The following is a 19,978-nucleotide window of genomic DNA, read 5'->3' as shown; positions in this document are numbered from 1 at the left end:
TGCCAGCACCACCTGACTGGCCTTTGTGCCGGTGTGCACGTAAAATGCACCAACCGATGAGTGTGGTCATTGCCAGCCTCGCCTGGCACGTAAAAAGCATCCACTACACTCACGGAGTGGTTGGCGTTAGGAAGGGCATCCAGCTGTAGAAACACTGCCAGATCAGACTGGGCCTGGTGCAGCCTCCTGGCTTCCCAGAACCCGGTTGAACTGTCCAACCCATGCTAGCATTGAAAGCGGATGTTAAACGATGATGATGAGGTCATCCCATAAGTTCTGTCCAAATTTTGAATAAAGAAAACAAGTGATCAAATGTTATTTTTATTTGAAATTTAATCATCAATGTACGTTCTCTGATTATCTATGACTTACTTCCATCTATTTACAAGCTGTTTAATTCCATCAATATAAAACTCTTTTGGTTTCAAAGTGAAGAACTCTGAAATTTAGTTTTGACCTCCTCTTGTCTTGCGAAAGTTATGTCACCCAAATGATTCTGTAAAACAACAAAACAAATGGTAGACTGAAGAAGCAAGTTGGGAGAATAAGGTGAATGAGGAATGTTTTTCCAACCCAGATCTTCGATCTTCTGTGATGTGATCTTTGCAGTGTGGGGTCGTACATTGTCCTGATGAAACATCACTCCTTTTCAATTCACTAAAGCGGGTCTTATTTTTTTTTCAAAGCTTGGTTCAGATGCTCTAATAACTAACAATAGACTTGAGCATTGATTGTTGCATTAGGTGGTGACAAGATGCCTTTCAGTGACACTGAACCTGGAACCATGTGGTAGGGAAGCAAGCTTCTTTATTTCATATAATTTGCCACAAGGGCATCACACAGATGGAAGCTTTGTGGGCTGGACACGGACATTAATGGTATGAATGATGGTGATGCAAAAATGATGATGATGGGAGAAGACGAAAAGAGCCCGCCGACTTTCGCTTCTCAAAAACAATGTTCTTTTTTCCTTTTTCCCCCAAAACACAATGAAGCAATAAACCTCTTAACTTAAACAACACAATGTTCAGAATTCTTTTTTCTTTTTTAAAACACACAAAAAGTCACATGTTTCACATTTTCTAGACTCGTTCAGGTTATCCGGCCGACCAGTATCCTTGCTTCATTGAAGCATGTACTCGGTTCCAGGCCGGACCACACAGGTATATATTTATAGGAGTCCTCCGGGAAGGAATTCATGATCCTGCACAGATCACTATCCCATAGGACCACCACAGCCACCTGCAAAGGCCACTCAGGATCCTCCGTGCAGGACAGAAGTCCTTCCCATCGGCCCCTCCTTTCCATTTTCTTGACTTCATTTTCCATGGTTCCTCCTTTGTGGAAGAGGACCACAAATTCATCCTCCAGCGGCACACCCGCTGGAGGAGAATTGGGACACGCCGGCAGCATGTCACAACCCGCTGGCGATGTCCTGTTCTTCTTTCTTTTTTTCTTTTTCCCTTGGGCCGCGAGAGGGTGAGGTTCCTGTGATGCGTGCAGCAGGTCCTCCTTCTCTCCTGCAGCCCTCGGGTCCTTCGGTGGGCAACCATTGTTGCCCACCTTTCGTTTTCGTTTTTCCGAGGATGTAGAAACCTCCTCGTCATCCTCCTCCTTCTCTCCCTCCATTGAGAGAGCAGGGAGAGATTCCACTATTAACTGCTCCAGGATCCTATTTTGATTCTTGGGGCAGTTTTTCTTAATGTGGCCGGTCTCCAGGCACAGGTGACGCTTGGTGGGGCGTCCCTCGAGCATTACCGGATACCTAGACCCGGCCATCCTCAAAAAATCTGGAAAGACCAGACTTTCGGCTGATTGGGTCCATAGGGTCAAAACAGCTTTTGACCTCTCCCAACACTTTCACATTAAGGCAACACTTTCACATTAAGCAGCATGGTACTGCTACCACCCAGACCTCGGCGGATAGAGTCCTCTATCCACTCGGGCTCTATTCCGGGTGGCAAACTGCAGATCCAAGCCCTCGTTATCCTCTTCCCATAATAACTGGGAAGAAACATTATTTCCTCACCCTCAAGGGGCCGGCTTGCAAAATCTCAAGCTTCTTGGGGGAGTCAAATAGCAACCAGACCGTTGCATACTTGACACCCTGTGAAATAAATTTAATGGCTGGCATGTAATCTGCCAGCTCATTCAAAATTGTGGCCTTCGGGAAGACGGTTATGGTGTCGAGCGCCTTTGAATAAGTCCTCAACACCACCGTCTTCCTTTCAAGCTCTTTTAGCCATTTTTTAGGAGGTGTTAAGTCCCACACAAGAAATTCCTTCGCCATTTTTAAATAAAGTTCAAATATAGTTCAAAAATAGAGAAATGAGGAAAGACACAAAAAAAAGAAGGAAAGACACAACAGAAGGGAAGAAAAAAAATAAAATAACAGTTCAATAAAGTTTTTGTTCCAAACCAAATGATAGACATGAAGAAGAGTTCAAGTGATAGCAAAGAAAACAATTTTCGGCCGAAAAGTACTCCTGGCCTTTGTATATCCACAGAGAATAAAATTTTCAATAATTTTCTTTTTTTCTTTGGCCGAAAGGTACTCCTGGCCTTTGTATAATCCACAGAAATTTTCAAAAAACAATTTCTCACAATTATGTGAGAACACACACACGTCTCCACCGCAAGGCAGACAAAAAGCTCCGAATCCAGTAAGGACTCCTTGCTAGTACAAAAAAATAAAACCTACAAGCAACAAATCCTACTGGACTCAAGAAGCAAAATGTCTTACCTTACAGTAGAGCATCTTTTAATTTTCGCCAGCTGCAAACCAGCGTGGCGACTTCAGTTCAATTTTTGCCAGCTGCAAACCAGCATGGCAACTTCAACAGGCGAGTGAAGAACAACTAACGACTTGAACCGGAAGCAAGCTTCTTACCACATGTTGACTTCTGCGCCTATGAAATGTAGCAACCATTGTCGATAGGATTTGAACCTTTGCCAGGAGACCCCAATGGATTTCTAGACCATTGCCTTAACCACTCGGCCACAATGAATATATATATACATATCAAATAATCATAAAGTATACAGAAAGAGGTACATCATCAAATTTCTCTTTTAATTTTACTTCTTGCCAAACAAAATAATTTGTTATGTAAATTCACCAACAAGGATTCAGCTACACAGATTATGTGCAGCAGAAACATGTAAATCAATTTACTCTATAAATTATGGTGTAGTGACAAACTCTAAAACTAAGAGAGAAATTTGATGATGTACTAGACACCATACTTTTTATAATGATGGGAGATCTACACTTCCGATAAAGTTCATCAAAATCCATTGAAGTGAAAATGGAGATAGCCATCAGAAGAATTGCAGAGGGACTGCTAAAAGCAGATGATCACCAACACTCACTATTAGCCATAACCTAGAATATACCTGAGTGCTATCATGGTAAGCTCCTGAGTAATTTAACCCTTGAAACTCAACTCACATTATATATATATATATGGAAAACTCACTTTCATGTGGTGATTGACTTGTTAGTATAGTTACTACTCTGATCTCCTTGAGATTTTAAACCAGCAGTTTTGCTTGTTGCAAATCAGTTATTGATGGTCGCTTTGTTGGCTTGAGTAAACACTAGCTGTTGCACTAGGGACTGGGTGCTCATGACTGAGGATGAGGCAAGTAGCATGAAACGAAGTTAGTCTCGTTGTATGCAAGAGGGTGGTAGGGTTTGCAAGAGCAAGGATAATATGATGACAGAGACGATAACCAGTGAAATGTGTAGATGTAGAGAGCAATATTACTGAATAGAAAATGACTAACAAGTGAAAAGTTCTCAGGTAGCAAGGAAGAAACAACTGAAATGTCTTCATGTAGCAAGATTTAAGGAGGAATAAAGGTCTGTTGAGAAAGATATAAGGAAAACGTAATAAGAGTGAGATGCCCATTTGTATTCAAACACACCATACACAAATACCAACACACACACAATACAAACCAAGTTCTGCCAGAAATCAGTTGTAAAGCGAAAAGCAAGTCTAATTAAAAAACACATATTGCTAAGCATTGTAGTCCTCTGTCATCCACAAACTCTACCCATCATTAGTTATCCATATGCATAGCATGTCCATACAAGCACAGTCTTCTTTCTTGCACGCTACATCTGATTTCTCTTTAAACCCAGTTTTGCATTCAGCACATTTATACTATGTCATATATGCACACATTTGCATAGTGAATAGAGCATGCTCGATTCATTTCTTTCTAGTCTTTTCATGTCTTTTGAGATCAAAGCCCATGTCTCCTAGCCATGCAGTATTGCCACACACACACATGCAAATACAAAAATACATGCATATAATAAATAAAATGAAAATAGTCTACTGACCAGGGTTAGTTATGTACACATCTACTTTTTTTTTGCTGGGTTTAAGTTTATCGGTCGACTGAGTCACATTACTCAGAACACATAATTTATTTTCCCCTTCATACTGGTAAGAATTACATCCATCATATCTGTAGCATTTTTCATTACATTCCTTTAAGGTCTTATTCTTATACTGTCCTAAAATACCCCCCACTGGTATGCTAACTTTTTTAAGCATGAGATGTTCATTATTGGCTGGAAGAAAAAAAGAAAGAAATACATTTTAAATGCTGACATGCACATTCACTCACCCACACATGTGCATTATACACTGACAACTAATTCACAAAATAGTCCACAAGTTACAAAACAATTCACCTGAGTTTGTACATTACTAATCTTACAGTGTGCTTTTGTAGGGTAAAAACTTCCTTTAACATGTGATCAACTAAGATGTCTGTTGTTACAGCCATGCAATGTTAAACAAGAGCACACCATCAGAAAAAGTATGTCTAAATTGATTATCCAAAATGAAAACATTCAGGCAAAGGTTTGAGTATCACTCTTGATGCTATCTGATTCTGCTACCAGGGAAAATTGCCAGAATTCTTATGAAGATGTCTGTTCTCCTTGTTAAGTTTTATATAGGGTATTATTTGCTGGATACATCAATTCTAAAATAAAATCCACTTAGTTGAATATAGATTAGTTGTAATCTTAATGTTTAAATCAAATTTTTTGAAGATAACTGATAATTTCTTAAATCTCATTATGGGATGGCTGTTCAAATCAGTTGAAACTGTCTCTCTACAAAACTTATCTGTGAACAAGTCTGAAGTTCTTGAGGGGGCCCAGGATAAATGTTGCAGTAATATCTCTCATTCCAGCCAAGTTGCAGTTCCTCATAGTTATGCAGAGAAATAGCTCAACTTTCTTTTTGGCCCAAAAGGTTTATCATGATAGTAATGACATACTTAATATTGAGATCCATAAATCGAGTGAATTTTCCTTTATGTCTAGGATTTCAAGGTTGAAGGATTTGAAAAGGAATACACAAGATCTTTAAAAGCAAACTGAGTGAATTTGCTGGCACTTATGCTTTTAATGCTATGGAACTACTCTGAATAAGAACCTGTATAAGGTGAAATAATTTTGAGTCTTAGTAAAGTTCTTTGTGTGGTATAATGGTTGATGATAGGAAAGACATCTAGCCATAACAACCATGTCAAAATGTACAAAATACATGAATCTGTAGAATAGCATTTCTTTCTCTGTTATTTTGTATTTCGTATTATGTAGAACATAACATCCCTTGTGAAATACTGTGCTGTACCAGCAATAAGTCATGTCAAAGTAGGCAAATAAATAGAAACTCATTACTGCAACAATTGCTACTGCTACTACACTTCAAGTTTAAGTAAAAGAACAGCATTTTTGTTTCTGATGTAAAATAAGAAACAAACAACTGGAAATATATAGAAAAGTATTCCAGTTGAAAAAATGCTGTATCAGAATGTTTTAACAGCGTACACAGTTCTTCTGTTCATTCTTTTTCTCAAGAACATGTTTGTCTCCTCCTCATTAATAAACCTCTCAATGTTCTTACAGAAATAGTTATCTATATATTATTAAGTGAAAATGGAATCACAAAATTCAGAAGAAAAGAAAAAGAGGAGCCCAATAATAAAATACAAATAATAATTACGTTTCACTCGCTGGTAGTAATCCCTGTCTTTGGCTGACTTAAATTTCTTGGAATAAGCTGCACTTTCCTTCGATAAGTAACATTGTCCCTTTTCTTTATTTATTTCAAATGATAAACAATTTTCGTCAGATAGACATTTTTTTTTACAGGCTTCTGCTGTTACATTTTTCTTAGGCCACAATATTTTCCCAGATACATCCAGAATTGCATCGTTTACTTTCAAAAAAAGGCTCTCAACAGCTGAAATTAAAGTAAAATTTAGACCAATGTAACTAATAACAGTACTATTTTCTAACATACTATTTTCTAACATTTTCTAACAATGCCAAAGCTTTGATGTAAGAAATGGCTGACTACAATAGGCCTCAACACTTGACTGGCAGCATTTTTACTTACTGGCCTCGGAATGATGAAGTTGTCAAAAGCCAGATTTGAACCCAGAAGTTCAAGAGCCAAAATAAATATCACAAAACATTTTGTCTGATGCTCAAATGATTTTGTCAATACTTCACTTTCAACAACAAGAATAATTATAATTATCATCGATGGTAACAAAGTTATACATTTTTCAGGGTGAGGATACATGAAAATGAATGAAATTTAGTTCTTAACTAATACTGTTTAATCAACCTGAGGAGTATGAAAAGTGAAGTACCCCACTGGTGGGATTTGAATCCTGAAAGTAAAAAGATGTAACTAAATATGGCTAGTCTAGTCATGACAAGAAACTCTACTGATTGTGTAATTTTTTCCTTAGGAAAACAAAAATACTTTTACTTTGATCATCTCCTCCAATGACTCTTCATTCTCAAAAGATTTTTTTCTTGCAAGTTACTTGGTGACCCTGTCAGTGCAAGTGCTACTTTAAAAGCATCCAGTCCACACTGTAAAGTGGTTGGCATTTAGAAAGGGTTCCAGCTGTAAAAACCTTGCCAAAACTGGCCTCACCTATGCTTGTACTAAGTAAGAATAAGAAGCACTAAGTCCACTCTGCTGGGCAGCTGGTGTTAGGAAGGGCGTCCAGCTGTAACAATCTTGCCAAAACAGTCACAGAAGATTGATACAGGCTTCTGTTTGGCTGGCTCCTGTGAAATCATTCCACCTATGCCAGCATGGATAGCAGACGTTAAAGGTTTATCTTCACCAAGATGATTGACATATGAGGCGTAAGAGTGCCTGTGTGGTAAGTGGCTTGCTTATGAATTACATGGTTCCAGGTTGAGTCCCACTGTGTGGCACCGTGGGCCGACCAAAGCCTTGTGAGTGGATTTGGTAGACAGAACCTGAAAGAAGCCCATCGTATATATGTGTGTGTATATGTGTGCATATATATATATATATATATATATATATATATATATATATATATATGTGTGTGTATATGTATGTGTGTATATGTTTGTGTGTCTGTGTTTGTCCCCCAAAATCTCTTAATAACCAATGGTGGTGTATTTACGTCCCCGTCACCTAGCAGTTCGGCAAAACAGACCGATAGAATAAGTACTAGCCTTACAAAGAATAAGTCCTGAGTTCGATTTCCTCGACTAAAGGTGGTGTTCCAGAATAGCCACAGTCAAATGACTGAAACAAGTAAAAGAGTATATGTAGCCAATGTGAACATTTACAACTTAATATATCAACCTAAGAAATTTTATTCAGCAAAATTAGATCTTTAGTGAGATGAGAATAAAAAAGAGATTTTTACAATGTTCCTTCCTCTCAATCATATGACCAGGAGAAGTTATTAACATAAATATTTCATCACTCACTGAACAGTAAACTGAATATGTATTAATAAATTTCAATTTATCATATCATTGTTCAATAAATAACCACTTAACTATTTATTTTCCATTCATGAAGTGACCCTGAGTATTTTTTTCACAGCTGTTCATTTAAAACAAATATGTATTGAGTGAAGCAGGCATGGCTGTATGGAAATAAGTCTGCATTCCAAAAATATGTTTCTCAGTTCAATTTCAATGCGTGAAACCTTAAACAAGTCTCCTACTATTGCCCAGGGTCAACAAGAGCGTTCTGAGTGGATCTGGTTGCTGATTGATTGTTATGACTCATCAGAGAGTGTCCAATGGTTTTACACATCGAAAGTGCTTAGCAGTATAGGCAATTCATAAGACTCAAATGGCCAGAGGCATATAACGTCTCTGTGGTTGGCGGGAGGAAAACAACATTGTCAGTTAGATTCATAAACAAAAATAAATGCATCCAGAAGGACCCTGGAGGTAGTGCTTCAGATGGGATTGGTTTATGTCCCCTACATCTATTTGAACCATAATGAGTTTCTAAGTGTCTGCCATGGTTCTATTTGATGAATGGGGAACTCCAAGCTTGCAACAGGGCACTCATGTGGAGACTGACTAAACCCTTTTTCCTAGAGTAAAAAGGCCACATGGTAAATGAGTTCCTTACGATTCTTGCTCTATCAGCCAAGCAAAGCTTACCTCATTTCAGCCCATTTATATCTGGCCCTAATTGTCTGAGATGGTTCCATTTAATTATGTATGGCATGCCTTCCTCTTCTGAAAGCCATATGTGGCTAGCTAGGTACCTGATATTCATCCTCTTTGGTATTCTAAAAGAGGATTTCTGGTTGCTCAGACATTGCTTAAAGGGGCCATTAGTTGAACTGACATATTTCCATGTCTGTGCACTGTGTGCTACAACTACTGATGTTTCATTATATTTAGTCCTTATATCATTGTTGTTGTTGCCATCCTAGCTGTTCGTACTGCTGCCTCTGTTGAGTGATGTACTGTTGCTGCCATTGTCAGTGTTGTGTGATTGCATGTTTGTGTGTGTGTGTATATATGTGTGTGTGTGTGGTTGGTATTAGGAAGGGCATCCAGCAGTAGAAACCATGCCAAATCAGACAGAGGTCTTGAGCAGTCCCTCAGCTTCCTAATCCTGGTCAAACCATTGAAATCCTGCCAGCATGATCATCAGATGTTAAATGTTGATAAGGATGATGATGATGATGATGGTGATATATATATGTCTGTGTTTGTCACCCCTCCCCTGCCACCATTTGACAACTGATTTTGGTGTGTCAACAATGCCATAACTTAGCACTTCACCAAAAGTGACCGATAGAATAAGTACTAGGTTTACAAAGAATAAGTCCTGGAGTCGATTTGTTCGACTGATGGTGATGCTCAAGCATGGACACAGTCAAATGACTGAAACAAGTAAATGAATGAATGAAGGAATATATACACAAATGTATGTAATTTAAATACAAGATATTATAATGATAAATAAATATATTCTTTTCTACTCTAGGCTCAAGGCCTGAAACTTTTAGGGAGGGGGTCAGTTGATTAGATCAATGCCAGTATACAACTGGTACTTAATTTATCGACCCTGAAAGGATGAATGGCTAAGTCGACCACGGCAGAATTTTAATTTAGAATATAAAGACACTGTAGCAATATTGCTATCTTCACTGTTTGAGAAAAACATTAGGAATGATCTCGTTTGAGATTACAAACAGCTTTGGCTAGTTTAACCTTGTTGTGTCCACTGATCTGATTGGTTAGCATCTAAGCATGGTCTGTCTCTCTACTTATTTTGCACCAGTGTGTAAACTGACCAATCACGGCTTTCGGATAGGATCTTTCAATTGAGCCATCTTCAATCCATAAATAGGCTGATTATTCCATGATTCACCATCTTTTGGCTTAAGACCTTCTAAGGTCTGATCGGAGACCACACAGAGCTTACTCAACCATGTTCCAGTTCGAAAGACAGATGACAGCAAAGCCAACCATACTATGAAGACGCTATTGTATACAAAACAAATGTTAGTCTGAAGGAGCAAGGTCAGTAGAATAAGGTGGATGAGCAATTTTTTCCCAACCAAGCTCTTCAATCTTCTGTGATGTGATCTTTGCAGTGTGGAGTTGTGCATAGTCCTGATGAAACATCACTCCCTTGCAGTTCACTAGAGCGGGTCTTTCTTCCATTAAACCTTGTTTGAAATGCTCTAATCACTGACAGTAGACTTGAGCATTGATTGTTGCATTAGGTTGTTAACAATTCAAAGTGAATCACTCTTTTGCAATCCCACCAGATAGAGAGAAAAACCTTTTTCCCATGAAGTTCCCTTCTCGATTGTGGTTGAGCTTTTTTCCTTTTACCAAGCCACTGTTTATAATGCTTAACATTTCGATAGAAGATCCATTTTTTGTCACCAGTCACAAGTCTATCCAAAAAGGGTGAAATGAATTTGCGACAATGGAGAGAAGAGCAGATGTCAACTTGAAATTTGCAGTTGCTTTCAGACAATTCATGAGGCACCCATTTTCCAAGTTTAGGAACCTTTCCAAGTGGTTGAAGATGACGATGAACAACTGTATAGCTTGAACTATGCTTTATTGCATAAAAAACTGATAATGCAGGATTTTCTTCAAGTAATGCCTCAAAGAGCTTATAATAAAAATAATAATAATAATGATAATAATAATAATAATGAAATTATTGTATACAGTGCTCAGTTGCACCTCAACTTGTCAAAAGTGCATATAAAGCATATGCAGTAATGTACAAATGTCTGGCAAGTGAACAGTGTATTAGTCAGATACATGCTTGCGTGTGTATGGAGGGGAGAAAAATCAAGTGTAGTGATGGCAAATCTCAGGAAGCATGGAAATTTGGAAGGATGCAATGCTCCGACAACTAACAACTGATGCTGGCAGTTTATTCCATGCTTCAGCAACTCTTAGCGTGAAAAAATGTTTCCAAAAGTCATGAGAGCTGTGCTGTTTTCTGACTTTGTAAACATGTCCACGGGCGTTAAACAGGTGGAGTTTGAAAAGGTGCTCAGAGTTATTGTTAGTAAGATGGTTAATAATTTTATGGGTGTCTGCCAAGTCAGCTGCTAGACGTTGGAGTTTCAATGTATCCATGCCCAGGGAAGTAAGGCGTTCAGAAAATGGCAAATGCCTGATGGAGGGTATTCTCTTGGTTGCATGCCACTGAATGGTTTCCAGACAATTAATATCCTGGGCAAGATAGGGGTTCCAGACCAGTGATGCAAATTCCAGATGAGGCCACGCCATAGCTATATAATGCCTCAGATAGATAGCCGGAGAGCAGCTCACAAAGGAGTTAGTAAGTGATGCCAAGACACCCTCAGCCTTTTTGGCAATTTTAGCAATGTGTTTTGTCCAACGCAAATCACTGTCGGCAATAATGCCCAGGTCACATTCACAAGAAGACTTTTTGAGATTAGTGTTGTGGAGGGAGTAAGTACACGCTGGGTTTTTCCTCCCAAAATACATGGTGGTACATTTGTCCACAGCCAGCTTGAGTTGTCAGTCCATGATCCACTGCTGCATTGTGTCCAGGTCTGATTACAATAAAGATCTATAGTGTACAGGATCTGTTCTCTTCATTTCGAGATACAGCTTGATGTCATCTGCATATTTCAGCATTGTTGCATTCTTTAAGTTGGCATCTATGTCATTAACATATGCAACAAATAAAAGGGGGCCAACAGAAAATTATGCACTGTCCATCCCTATCACTCATGTTCAATCTTCTGTGAGACCATGTATGATTGAGGGGAAATATTATCTTGTTCAGAAACAGGTGAGTGTTGGTGATAGTAAGGGCATCCATTTATAGAAAATCTTCCATAGACTCTAACCAATCCATGAAAGTGTAGAAAAGTGAATGAAAAAATTTACATAAAAAAATTGCTGCCCTTGAGATAGACATGAATATCACACAATATCATTGCTTTCATTAATTATGTTTGGTCATGTGCCAAAAACAGTAAATGCAAAATTCATCAAAATGATATGAAATTTTCAGTTTCAAAGTAGGTCGTGGCACAAACAATAATGTCATGAAATTCTCAGGCCACTCTCCATCCTACACTTGTAAGATTCATGTGGTCTGTAGGAAACCTCAGAAATTGTTTGTCAATAAGAGTCTCTGCAGTTGTAAAAATATGAACACAAAAGTTTGTTTTGGGAGGCTTTATGTCAAGAGATAACATGGACAGTTTTCTGAAGCCCTTGCTCAAAGATAAAAATCTACAGTCATAGAGGAGTCATCAAACATGCCTATCCAAGATATGTGTAGTACAAAAACCTCATCTCATCTGCAATTGTACATTGTCTACATATCTCTGATATATAAAGTTATGTGAAACAGTAGCCGTTCTTTGTTACATGGATCTGGCTGTAATCTGAGCTCATCAGAGTAATTGCCTCACACCTTCCTTTAACTGGGCAGAGAAAGCAGTTTCCACATTCTGATAGGTTGTGTCATGGATGAGGTTGAAATGTCATTTCACTTTGGTCAATTCTTAATCTACATTTTTGAAGTTTCACTTGTAAAGAAGGTTACAATATAAGGAAGGTACTGTCATCAAAAGGAATTTTTTTAATATGAGGTGAAAGTGACAACAAGGGGAAGAATGGATGGGGACCACAGTGTATAAAACAATAGATCAAGAAACAATAACTGGAGAGGGCATTTATTCTTGGAGTTGAAGATGATTTTCAATTATGGGATTCTCCAGTTGCACCTAGACAGAGGTCCTGCATTATTCAAGAGAAGTGCATCGTCATTCTTATATTCATTTAATTGTATACATGTATAGTAATTAAAGAATTGGAAGGAAAGCTATTCAGGCACATTATGTGTTCAGTTCAAATCCAGCCAATGTCAACTTCACCTTTCATTCTTGCATGGGTCAATAACATAAAATACCAGTCAGGAACTGGAGTTAGTGATGTCGACTAAAGACTGCAAATCAAAAATTTCTGCCTTTCTTTGCCCAAATCTGGGACTGTTATTATTATTAATATAATATTTAATGATGGTGGAAGACGGCAAGCTGGCAGAAATGTTAGCACGCTGGGCAAAATGCTCAGCAGTATTTCGTCTGTTTTTATGTTCTCAGTTCAAATTCAACAAAAGTTGACTTCACCTTTCATCATTTCAGGGTCAATAAATTAAGTACCAGTTGTGTACTGGGGTCAATCTAATTGACTAGCTCCTCCCCCAAATTTCAGGCCTTGTGCCTATAGTAGAGAAGAATATTTAAGGAGAGTGGATTTGTATGTGACAAGAACATCAGAAGTCTGTTTCAAGTGACTGTCAAATTCTAGTGTTTTGAAGGACTAAGTTCAATGCATTGTGCACTGTTTTGGATGATGACACATTGTACAAATGTAAACAGTCAAGTTAGAAATTACAAGGAAAATGAGCAAGATAAGCTGAGTTATAACAAACGTATAATTGTGGAAGTCTTCGGGAGGGAACACATTTACACACTTCTTCTTTTTGTGAAGCAGACTTAATCCATCAGCCAGAGTAATACCTTTACCTAGCCCTTGGGTAGCTTTAATGAACTCCACATTTTAACCAGCATTTGTGAATGTCCCAGGTATCAGGATAGCCTCTTCTTTCTCTTCTATTAGCCATAAACATAACAGGAATTGTCATGGACACAGCAATGCTGCATCTGACAAAAAGACTTAACCCAAAAATAAGAAACAAAATTCCATCAATAAGAGCAACAAGAGAGAGCCTATTTACATTACCTTTACAACCAGATGACAATGGAGCCCATTCACTGTCCTTCTTACATTCTGATTTTAATTTTTCTCCTCTTGAACATGTATAGATCACTTCAGATTTATAGGTGGTGGTACTGTAAGATTTTGATGCACCAAAAATGTCTTTTGGAGGTCCACAGTCAATTATTGTCAAAACTGGAAGTGATCAGAGAAATTGAGATCAATGGTTAATATATGTGAGAATGAGGGTGAACATGAGAAGATAATGACAAATTTGAAATAGAATATATTGACTGAGACAAACAGAAGAAATATGTACACAGATATAAATAGATGCATAGATACATAAATGAATTTGTGTGTGTGTGTGTGTGTGTGTGTGTGTGTGTCTGAAGGCATGTGACCTAGTGGTTAGGCTGCTGCACTCATGATCAATAGATCATGGCTTCAATTCCCAAATCAGGCAGCATGTTGTGTTCCTGAGCAAAACACTTCATTTCATGTCACTCCAGTCCCCTTTTAATCAAGAGAGGGTGGTGGCATCATGTGATGGCTAAACTGATGCAAAGTGACCAGTGATGAGTAACATCTGATAGAGTGGCTAATGCCAATGGATGCTGACAGCTCCATAACAAAGTGCCAATCTTTCAAAGTGGATGGAACATGTGGAAGAGGGAGATCCAGGAAGACATGGGATAAAGGCATGGGATACCCGATACCTTGCTGTACTCAAAAAGACCCATCCTCCACAACAGGACTGTTAAGGCCACTCCTCCTAGTGAAGAGGACTAGCCTGCAAGACCCTTGTGTCAGTGCTACATAAGCACTTGTGCTAGTGCTACGTAAAAGCACCCATGCTGGTGGGCACATTCAAAGCACCCAGCACACACTGTACAGTGGTTGGCATTAGGAAATGCATCTAGCTTTAGAAACCAAGTCAACTCTGCTGCTTACCAGCATCTGTCAAACTGTCTAATCCATGCCAGCATTGAATATCAACGTTAAAGGATTATGATGATAATTATGAAGATGTGCATAACCTGGTAATCCTTTTTTGCAGTTGTTATATATGTTTCAATATTTGGTAACTCACGATGCCTCTCTGCATATGCAACCAGTAGGTGAAGCTTATACAGCAAACATGGAGCAAACACATCATCAGGCAATTGATAAAACAGTACAAGTTAGAGACAAGCAACAACTAAGTTGATACACACTGGAGACACATGCCAGATGGAGAGGGTGATAAAGATGGTGTAGCTGGTAAAGCCAATAGTGGGACAGGTCACTGCCTTGCCTTTGCTGACAGTGCCAGGGATGTTCAAGGAACTGGTGGATGCATAAGTTAGTCAAACTCTAGTATGTTGCTCCTAGGTTCAGACACTGTTTGTATTCCCCTCTAGAAATGTAAATCCTACCCTCCAGTCTCTTTTCTCCCAAAAAGACCAACCCAAAACTATGGTAAATAACTGATTTCTCTTTTATTTCTTTTCCTCCACTTCTGCAAATCAGTGAAGAGTTTGCTGGCAAGGGAGTTTGAAATCTTTACGAAAAACTTCCCATCAGAGCAGAGATTCCACTGGATCTTCAATAAGAATGTGGTCAAGCTGTTATACTCCACCACACAAGAGGAGGGTACCTTCACACCTGCACTCTCAGTTCTAGTTTTCTGCATCCCTTGCCTAGTACATATCTCATTCTAAGTCAGAAGCAGTTGAATATGGAACTGACTGATCACTAACTGGTCTCCCTGCCAACTGCCTGGGCATAGCTGTAGACTCTGTTTGCATGAGGCCATTGCCATAATCACAGCTGATGGCCCTCCCTGCTCAATAAGTGAAATGAACTCATAATTAATTTCAAACATCACAGAAAATGCCAGCTTCACTCCTATCAAGTGTAGCTCCGACTCCAGTCTAGTAGCTTTCCCTATTGCCCTTTCACCCCTACCATAGCACGTTGCATATAAGCATCTGTACTACAGGTTAGATCTTACTTGTTATTCCCCACTAACCTGCTGTGAGCACCAGCATGCATTTTGTAAGAGCTTTTGTTGTAATCATCTCTACCACCAAAGATACACTGCCTTTTTGTTCTTGTTATAATCATCCTCATTACTGACATTGCTTACAGTATGCTGTTGTTCTTACCTGTTTATTATCACTCTGCTATGTAAGGCCTACTATGGTACAATAACCACCTCTTCTACCATGAATATTTCTTGCATCACTATATATATTTGTTTACACTATATATTTGTACTATATATTTGCATTATATATATTTATAAACACTTTGTTTGCACTATATATATCTATATACACTTTACTTATACTATATATATTTTACTGTTATTGCTATTATTCACCAAACATTGGTCGCTGCTACCAGTTTATAGTTTATTATTGCCAACCTTATACTTAATGCTTTTTCTCTTCCTCTTCTTATAACAATTAAAGTTATTGCTACAGTTGCTTCAGTTAGTTTTAGTGTTGTTATTGTAATTATCATTTTACCATAATTATTAACAATTATTTTTTATAATATTATTAAAATTATTGTTATTAAAATTTTATAATTTTTATTATAATAATCATTATTACAATCAAAGCAATGAGATGGCAAAATAGTTATCACACTGGACAAAATGCTTAACAGCCAAGTTCCACGTATGTCAAATTTGCTTTTCTTTCTTTTGGGCCCTTAAAGTAATTACCAGTCAAGTACTGGGAATAACATAATCAACCTCCTCCCATCAAAATTACTAGCCTGATGCTTGTAGAGGAAAGGTGGATGACATCACCATCATTGTGCTGGAAACCTCTGAAGTAAAAATGGCTGGCACCATCCTAAAGGAATATGAGTCAGTAGCAGGGGCTAAAATCAACACTGACAAATTGGTAAGTATGTGGTTGGGATCCTGGAGAGGCAGGACAATACCATCAGATGCTGGACCAATGAACTAGTTAAACTGCTTGGGGTCTAGTTTGGTCCCAATCAACAGGTTGATAAGAAGTGGGATGAGGTGGTGAACATGATGGCCTGACTTACCCAGAAATGGGTTAAGAGTAAGTTGTCCTTGAAAGGTCAGGCGAAAGTGGCAAATGCATACATCATCTCTCTCATTATTTATCACCTGACTGTCGCACCTTGTTCCAGTTACTGCTAGACCAGATTGGAGATTCTCTTATTTGGAATATATTCAAGCACTCTCAGCCCTGTACCAGTTGGGAAAAGGGATCGACAATGGCATGTGCTGTAGAAATTTATAAAGGATTAGCAGCATGTTCTTGGGGAGACTCTGGGTGCTGACGTAAATGAACTGGCTAGTCTGTTCTGAAGGACTTTGTGGACAGGAACTGTTATGGATAATTTCCAGTTGTCCTTGGCCGGGCAGTGCTGCCAGAGGGCACTACTGGTGCAAGATAAACTCTACAGACATGGATGTGCTTGTTTCAGACATGCGCAAAGTGACAAAACTGTTCAGTGTCCAGGCATTGCTGACTTGTGGGGTTATGCTAAATAGCTGCTTTCACATGTTGAACAGATCCGTCTGTTGGCTGAGTCTGCAGTGATGATTACCCTAGCACCCTCTTTCAATCGGGCAAGCATGGCAGTTTTCCTTTGCCTGGTGGCTGTGGAAAAAGAGGTTATTTGATGGACAAAGCTGAAAGGCATGAGGACGGATACATTCCACTTTGGTAGAACTCTCATTGACTTCTTCAAGTTTCACTTCAAAAGAAATTGAGAGTGGAGGGGGAAGTGCTATCCTCGAGTGAGTTAATTGAAAGGTAGGTGAAAGTTGTGAAAATGTTGAGAGTGGATGTCATCTCTTTCAGTACAGATTTGTAAGTCAGCTAGATGGAATTGGAGAGGGCACTTGCTCTTGAGGTTTCAGGGAACTCTTGGATAGTGGGGTTCCTCAATTATCACTAGAGGTTTTCCTGTATCAGGAAGCCCACATCTGCATCACTCACCCTGCCACATTTTATTTAACCTTTGGATGTTATGCATATTACCCTTCTTTTTAAGTGTACACCATGTATACTTCCACTTTTTTTATCATTTTGTGTCTGTCTTTGTATTGTCTCCCTCATCTTTCACCATCGTGGCAAATAAATGAAATTATCATATCATATCATATATTATATCATATATCATCATATCATATATCACATCATATCATATACATCACATCACATCATATATCATATCATCATTATCATCATCATCACTTCACCTCTTCTAGCTCTGGTTCAGTCTTCTTTCTCTTTTTTTTTTTTTAATCATTTTATGTCAGTCTTTGTATTGTCTCACTCATCCTTCGCCTTTGTGGCAAATAAATGAAATAATAATCATCATCATCAATGACAAATGAAACAGATTGATGACTTAGTTTACATGAGTGCTTGTGCTCATTCATTATGTTTTCTTGAGTGGATGGCAAGGCCTGCTTTATTTCATTCCACAAAACCACAATGACAGGCAAGGTTTCCATTTAGAGGAAGATAGTCCTGGTGTTAGTGTTCAGTTTGTTCAAATCTTTTAACTGAGGAAAAGCAGAACTGGTGCCAGGCCCTGCTTTCTGATGCTTTGTTTTCCCAGGGAGAAAAGGGAATGTTGCATTGCTTCATATTGTCTTTTTGTTTGTCTTTGAAGCACAACTGACCTTCCTGTTGGGAATTGGCCAAAGAGATGTTGCTTCAGAATTCTGATATCACTCATACGTGACAGATGACCAGACTAACCTGTATTTTGATGATGAGGATGGCTTCAATACCTGATATATATATATATATATATATATATATATATATACATGCATATGTGTGTGTATTTATATATAGATATGTATATATACATATATATGAGTGTGTGTGTGTGTATAAAATCTGCCAAAACTGACACAGTAGTCAGGAGTAGTCTTTGACTTGGCCAGCTCATGCCTAGCATCCTACCCATGCTATCAAGATAGACAGATGTTAAATGATGATGATATATCTACATACACACACATTACATATAAGTATACACTGACACACACAATAAGTTAAATGGAAAAAATTCTACAGACCTGGGTTAATTATGTGCACATCCCAACTTCCATTGTTGGGTTTAAAGTTACCAGTCAACTCAGTTGCATTGCTCAGATCACAGAATTTAGCCTTCTCATTGTACTGATAAGAATTACATCCCGGATACTGATGGCAAGCTTCATTACACGTCTTTAATTTCACATTTCTAAGCCTTCCAATAGTATCCTTCTCTTGTATGCTAACTTTTTTAATCTGCAAAGGTTTGTCAGCTGAAAAAAGAAAAAGAAAACAAGAAATATGTTTTTTACTCAAAAGCGTGGATTTATGGTAAGAAGTTTGCTTCTTAAACACATGACAAGATTTTAGGTTCTCTTCCATTGTGTGACACTCTGAGCAAGCACCTTCTATTATATCTTTAGGCCAACCAAAGCTTTTTGAGTGGATTTGATAGAGAGAAATTGAAAGTCCACTGTGTGTGTGTGTTTGTGTGTGAGAGAGAGAGAAAGAAAGAGGGAGAGATAGACAGAGAGACAGATAATCTTTATGTTTGTATTTGTGTTTGTCCCCCCCCCCCACTGCTTGACATCTGGTTTTGGGGTGTTTATGTCCCTGTAACTTAGCAGTTTGGCAAAATAAACTATCATAAAAAGTTTCAAGTTTTAAAGAAATGTAACTATTGGGGTTAATTCATCTATCTAAAATTCTTTAGGATAGTGCCCCAGCATGGTTGCAGTCTAATGAATAAAACAATTAAAAGGTAAAAGAAATAAAAAAATTATTTCCAAAATGATACCCTTTTAAGAATTCATGCAAGAGTGGTAGAACAGGTAGTTAACCAATGTATCAAGTGTTGTAATTGCCATGCCATATTAAAGAATTACATGCCATTAGGGGAGGGATGTATGAAAGGATTACGTACAACCAAACTATTCAGGTGAGCATTCATGTATGTCTCCTGATGTAGCAGAATTCTTATTTATTCTGAGAAGATTGTCTTATGCAAAAACATAATTTTCTGGTTGGATTAGGATTTCATAATGCACCAGATGGCTTTTTCATATTATATTAAAAATTTCATTTCCTGTAATAATGGGATGGAATTTGGTCTTGATAAATGTGCTAAGGCCACTTTACAGAAAGGAACACTGAAGACTTCATATTCAGTGGTTTTGACACACTCATAAAATAACTCAAGCAGGAACAAACTCACAAATAACTCGGAATAAATGGGGGCTCTGGCATTCAACATGCAAGTATGAATGAGAAGATAAAGAAAGAGTGTTACAGGAGAGTTCAAGCAGTCCTAAAATCTGAGTTAAATGCACATAACAAGGTGTTAGCTATAAATTCC

At 38.2% G+C, this 19,978-nt stretch overlaps 1 long non-coding RNA gene across 1 annotated transcript; it reads left to right on the top strand.

Moving 5' to 3' along the window:
* Positions 1-966: 966 nt before the first annotated feature.
* LOC118764789 lies at positions 967-12,950 on the top strand. Its single transcript, XR_005000593.1, has 3 exons — positions 967-1,179; positions 9,365-9,367; positions 12,907-12,950. It is a non-coding gene; the product is annotated as an uncharacterized LOC118764789 (long non-coding RNA).
* Positions 12,951-19,978: the final 7,028 nt, after the last annotated feature.

The sequence above is a fragment of the Octopus sinensis genome, linkage group LG9 (genome assembly GCF_006345805.1).
Source record: "Octopus sinensis linkage group LG9, ASM634580v1, whole genome shotgun sequence".
Taxonomy (NCBI): domain Eukaryota; kingdom Metazoa; phylum Mollusca; class Cephalopoda; order Octopoda; family Octopodidae; genus Octopus; species Octopus sinensis.
Note: the sequence above shows the minus strand (reverse complement) of the source record. Positions and strands in the feature narration are given on the sequence as shown.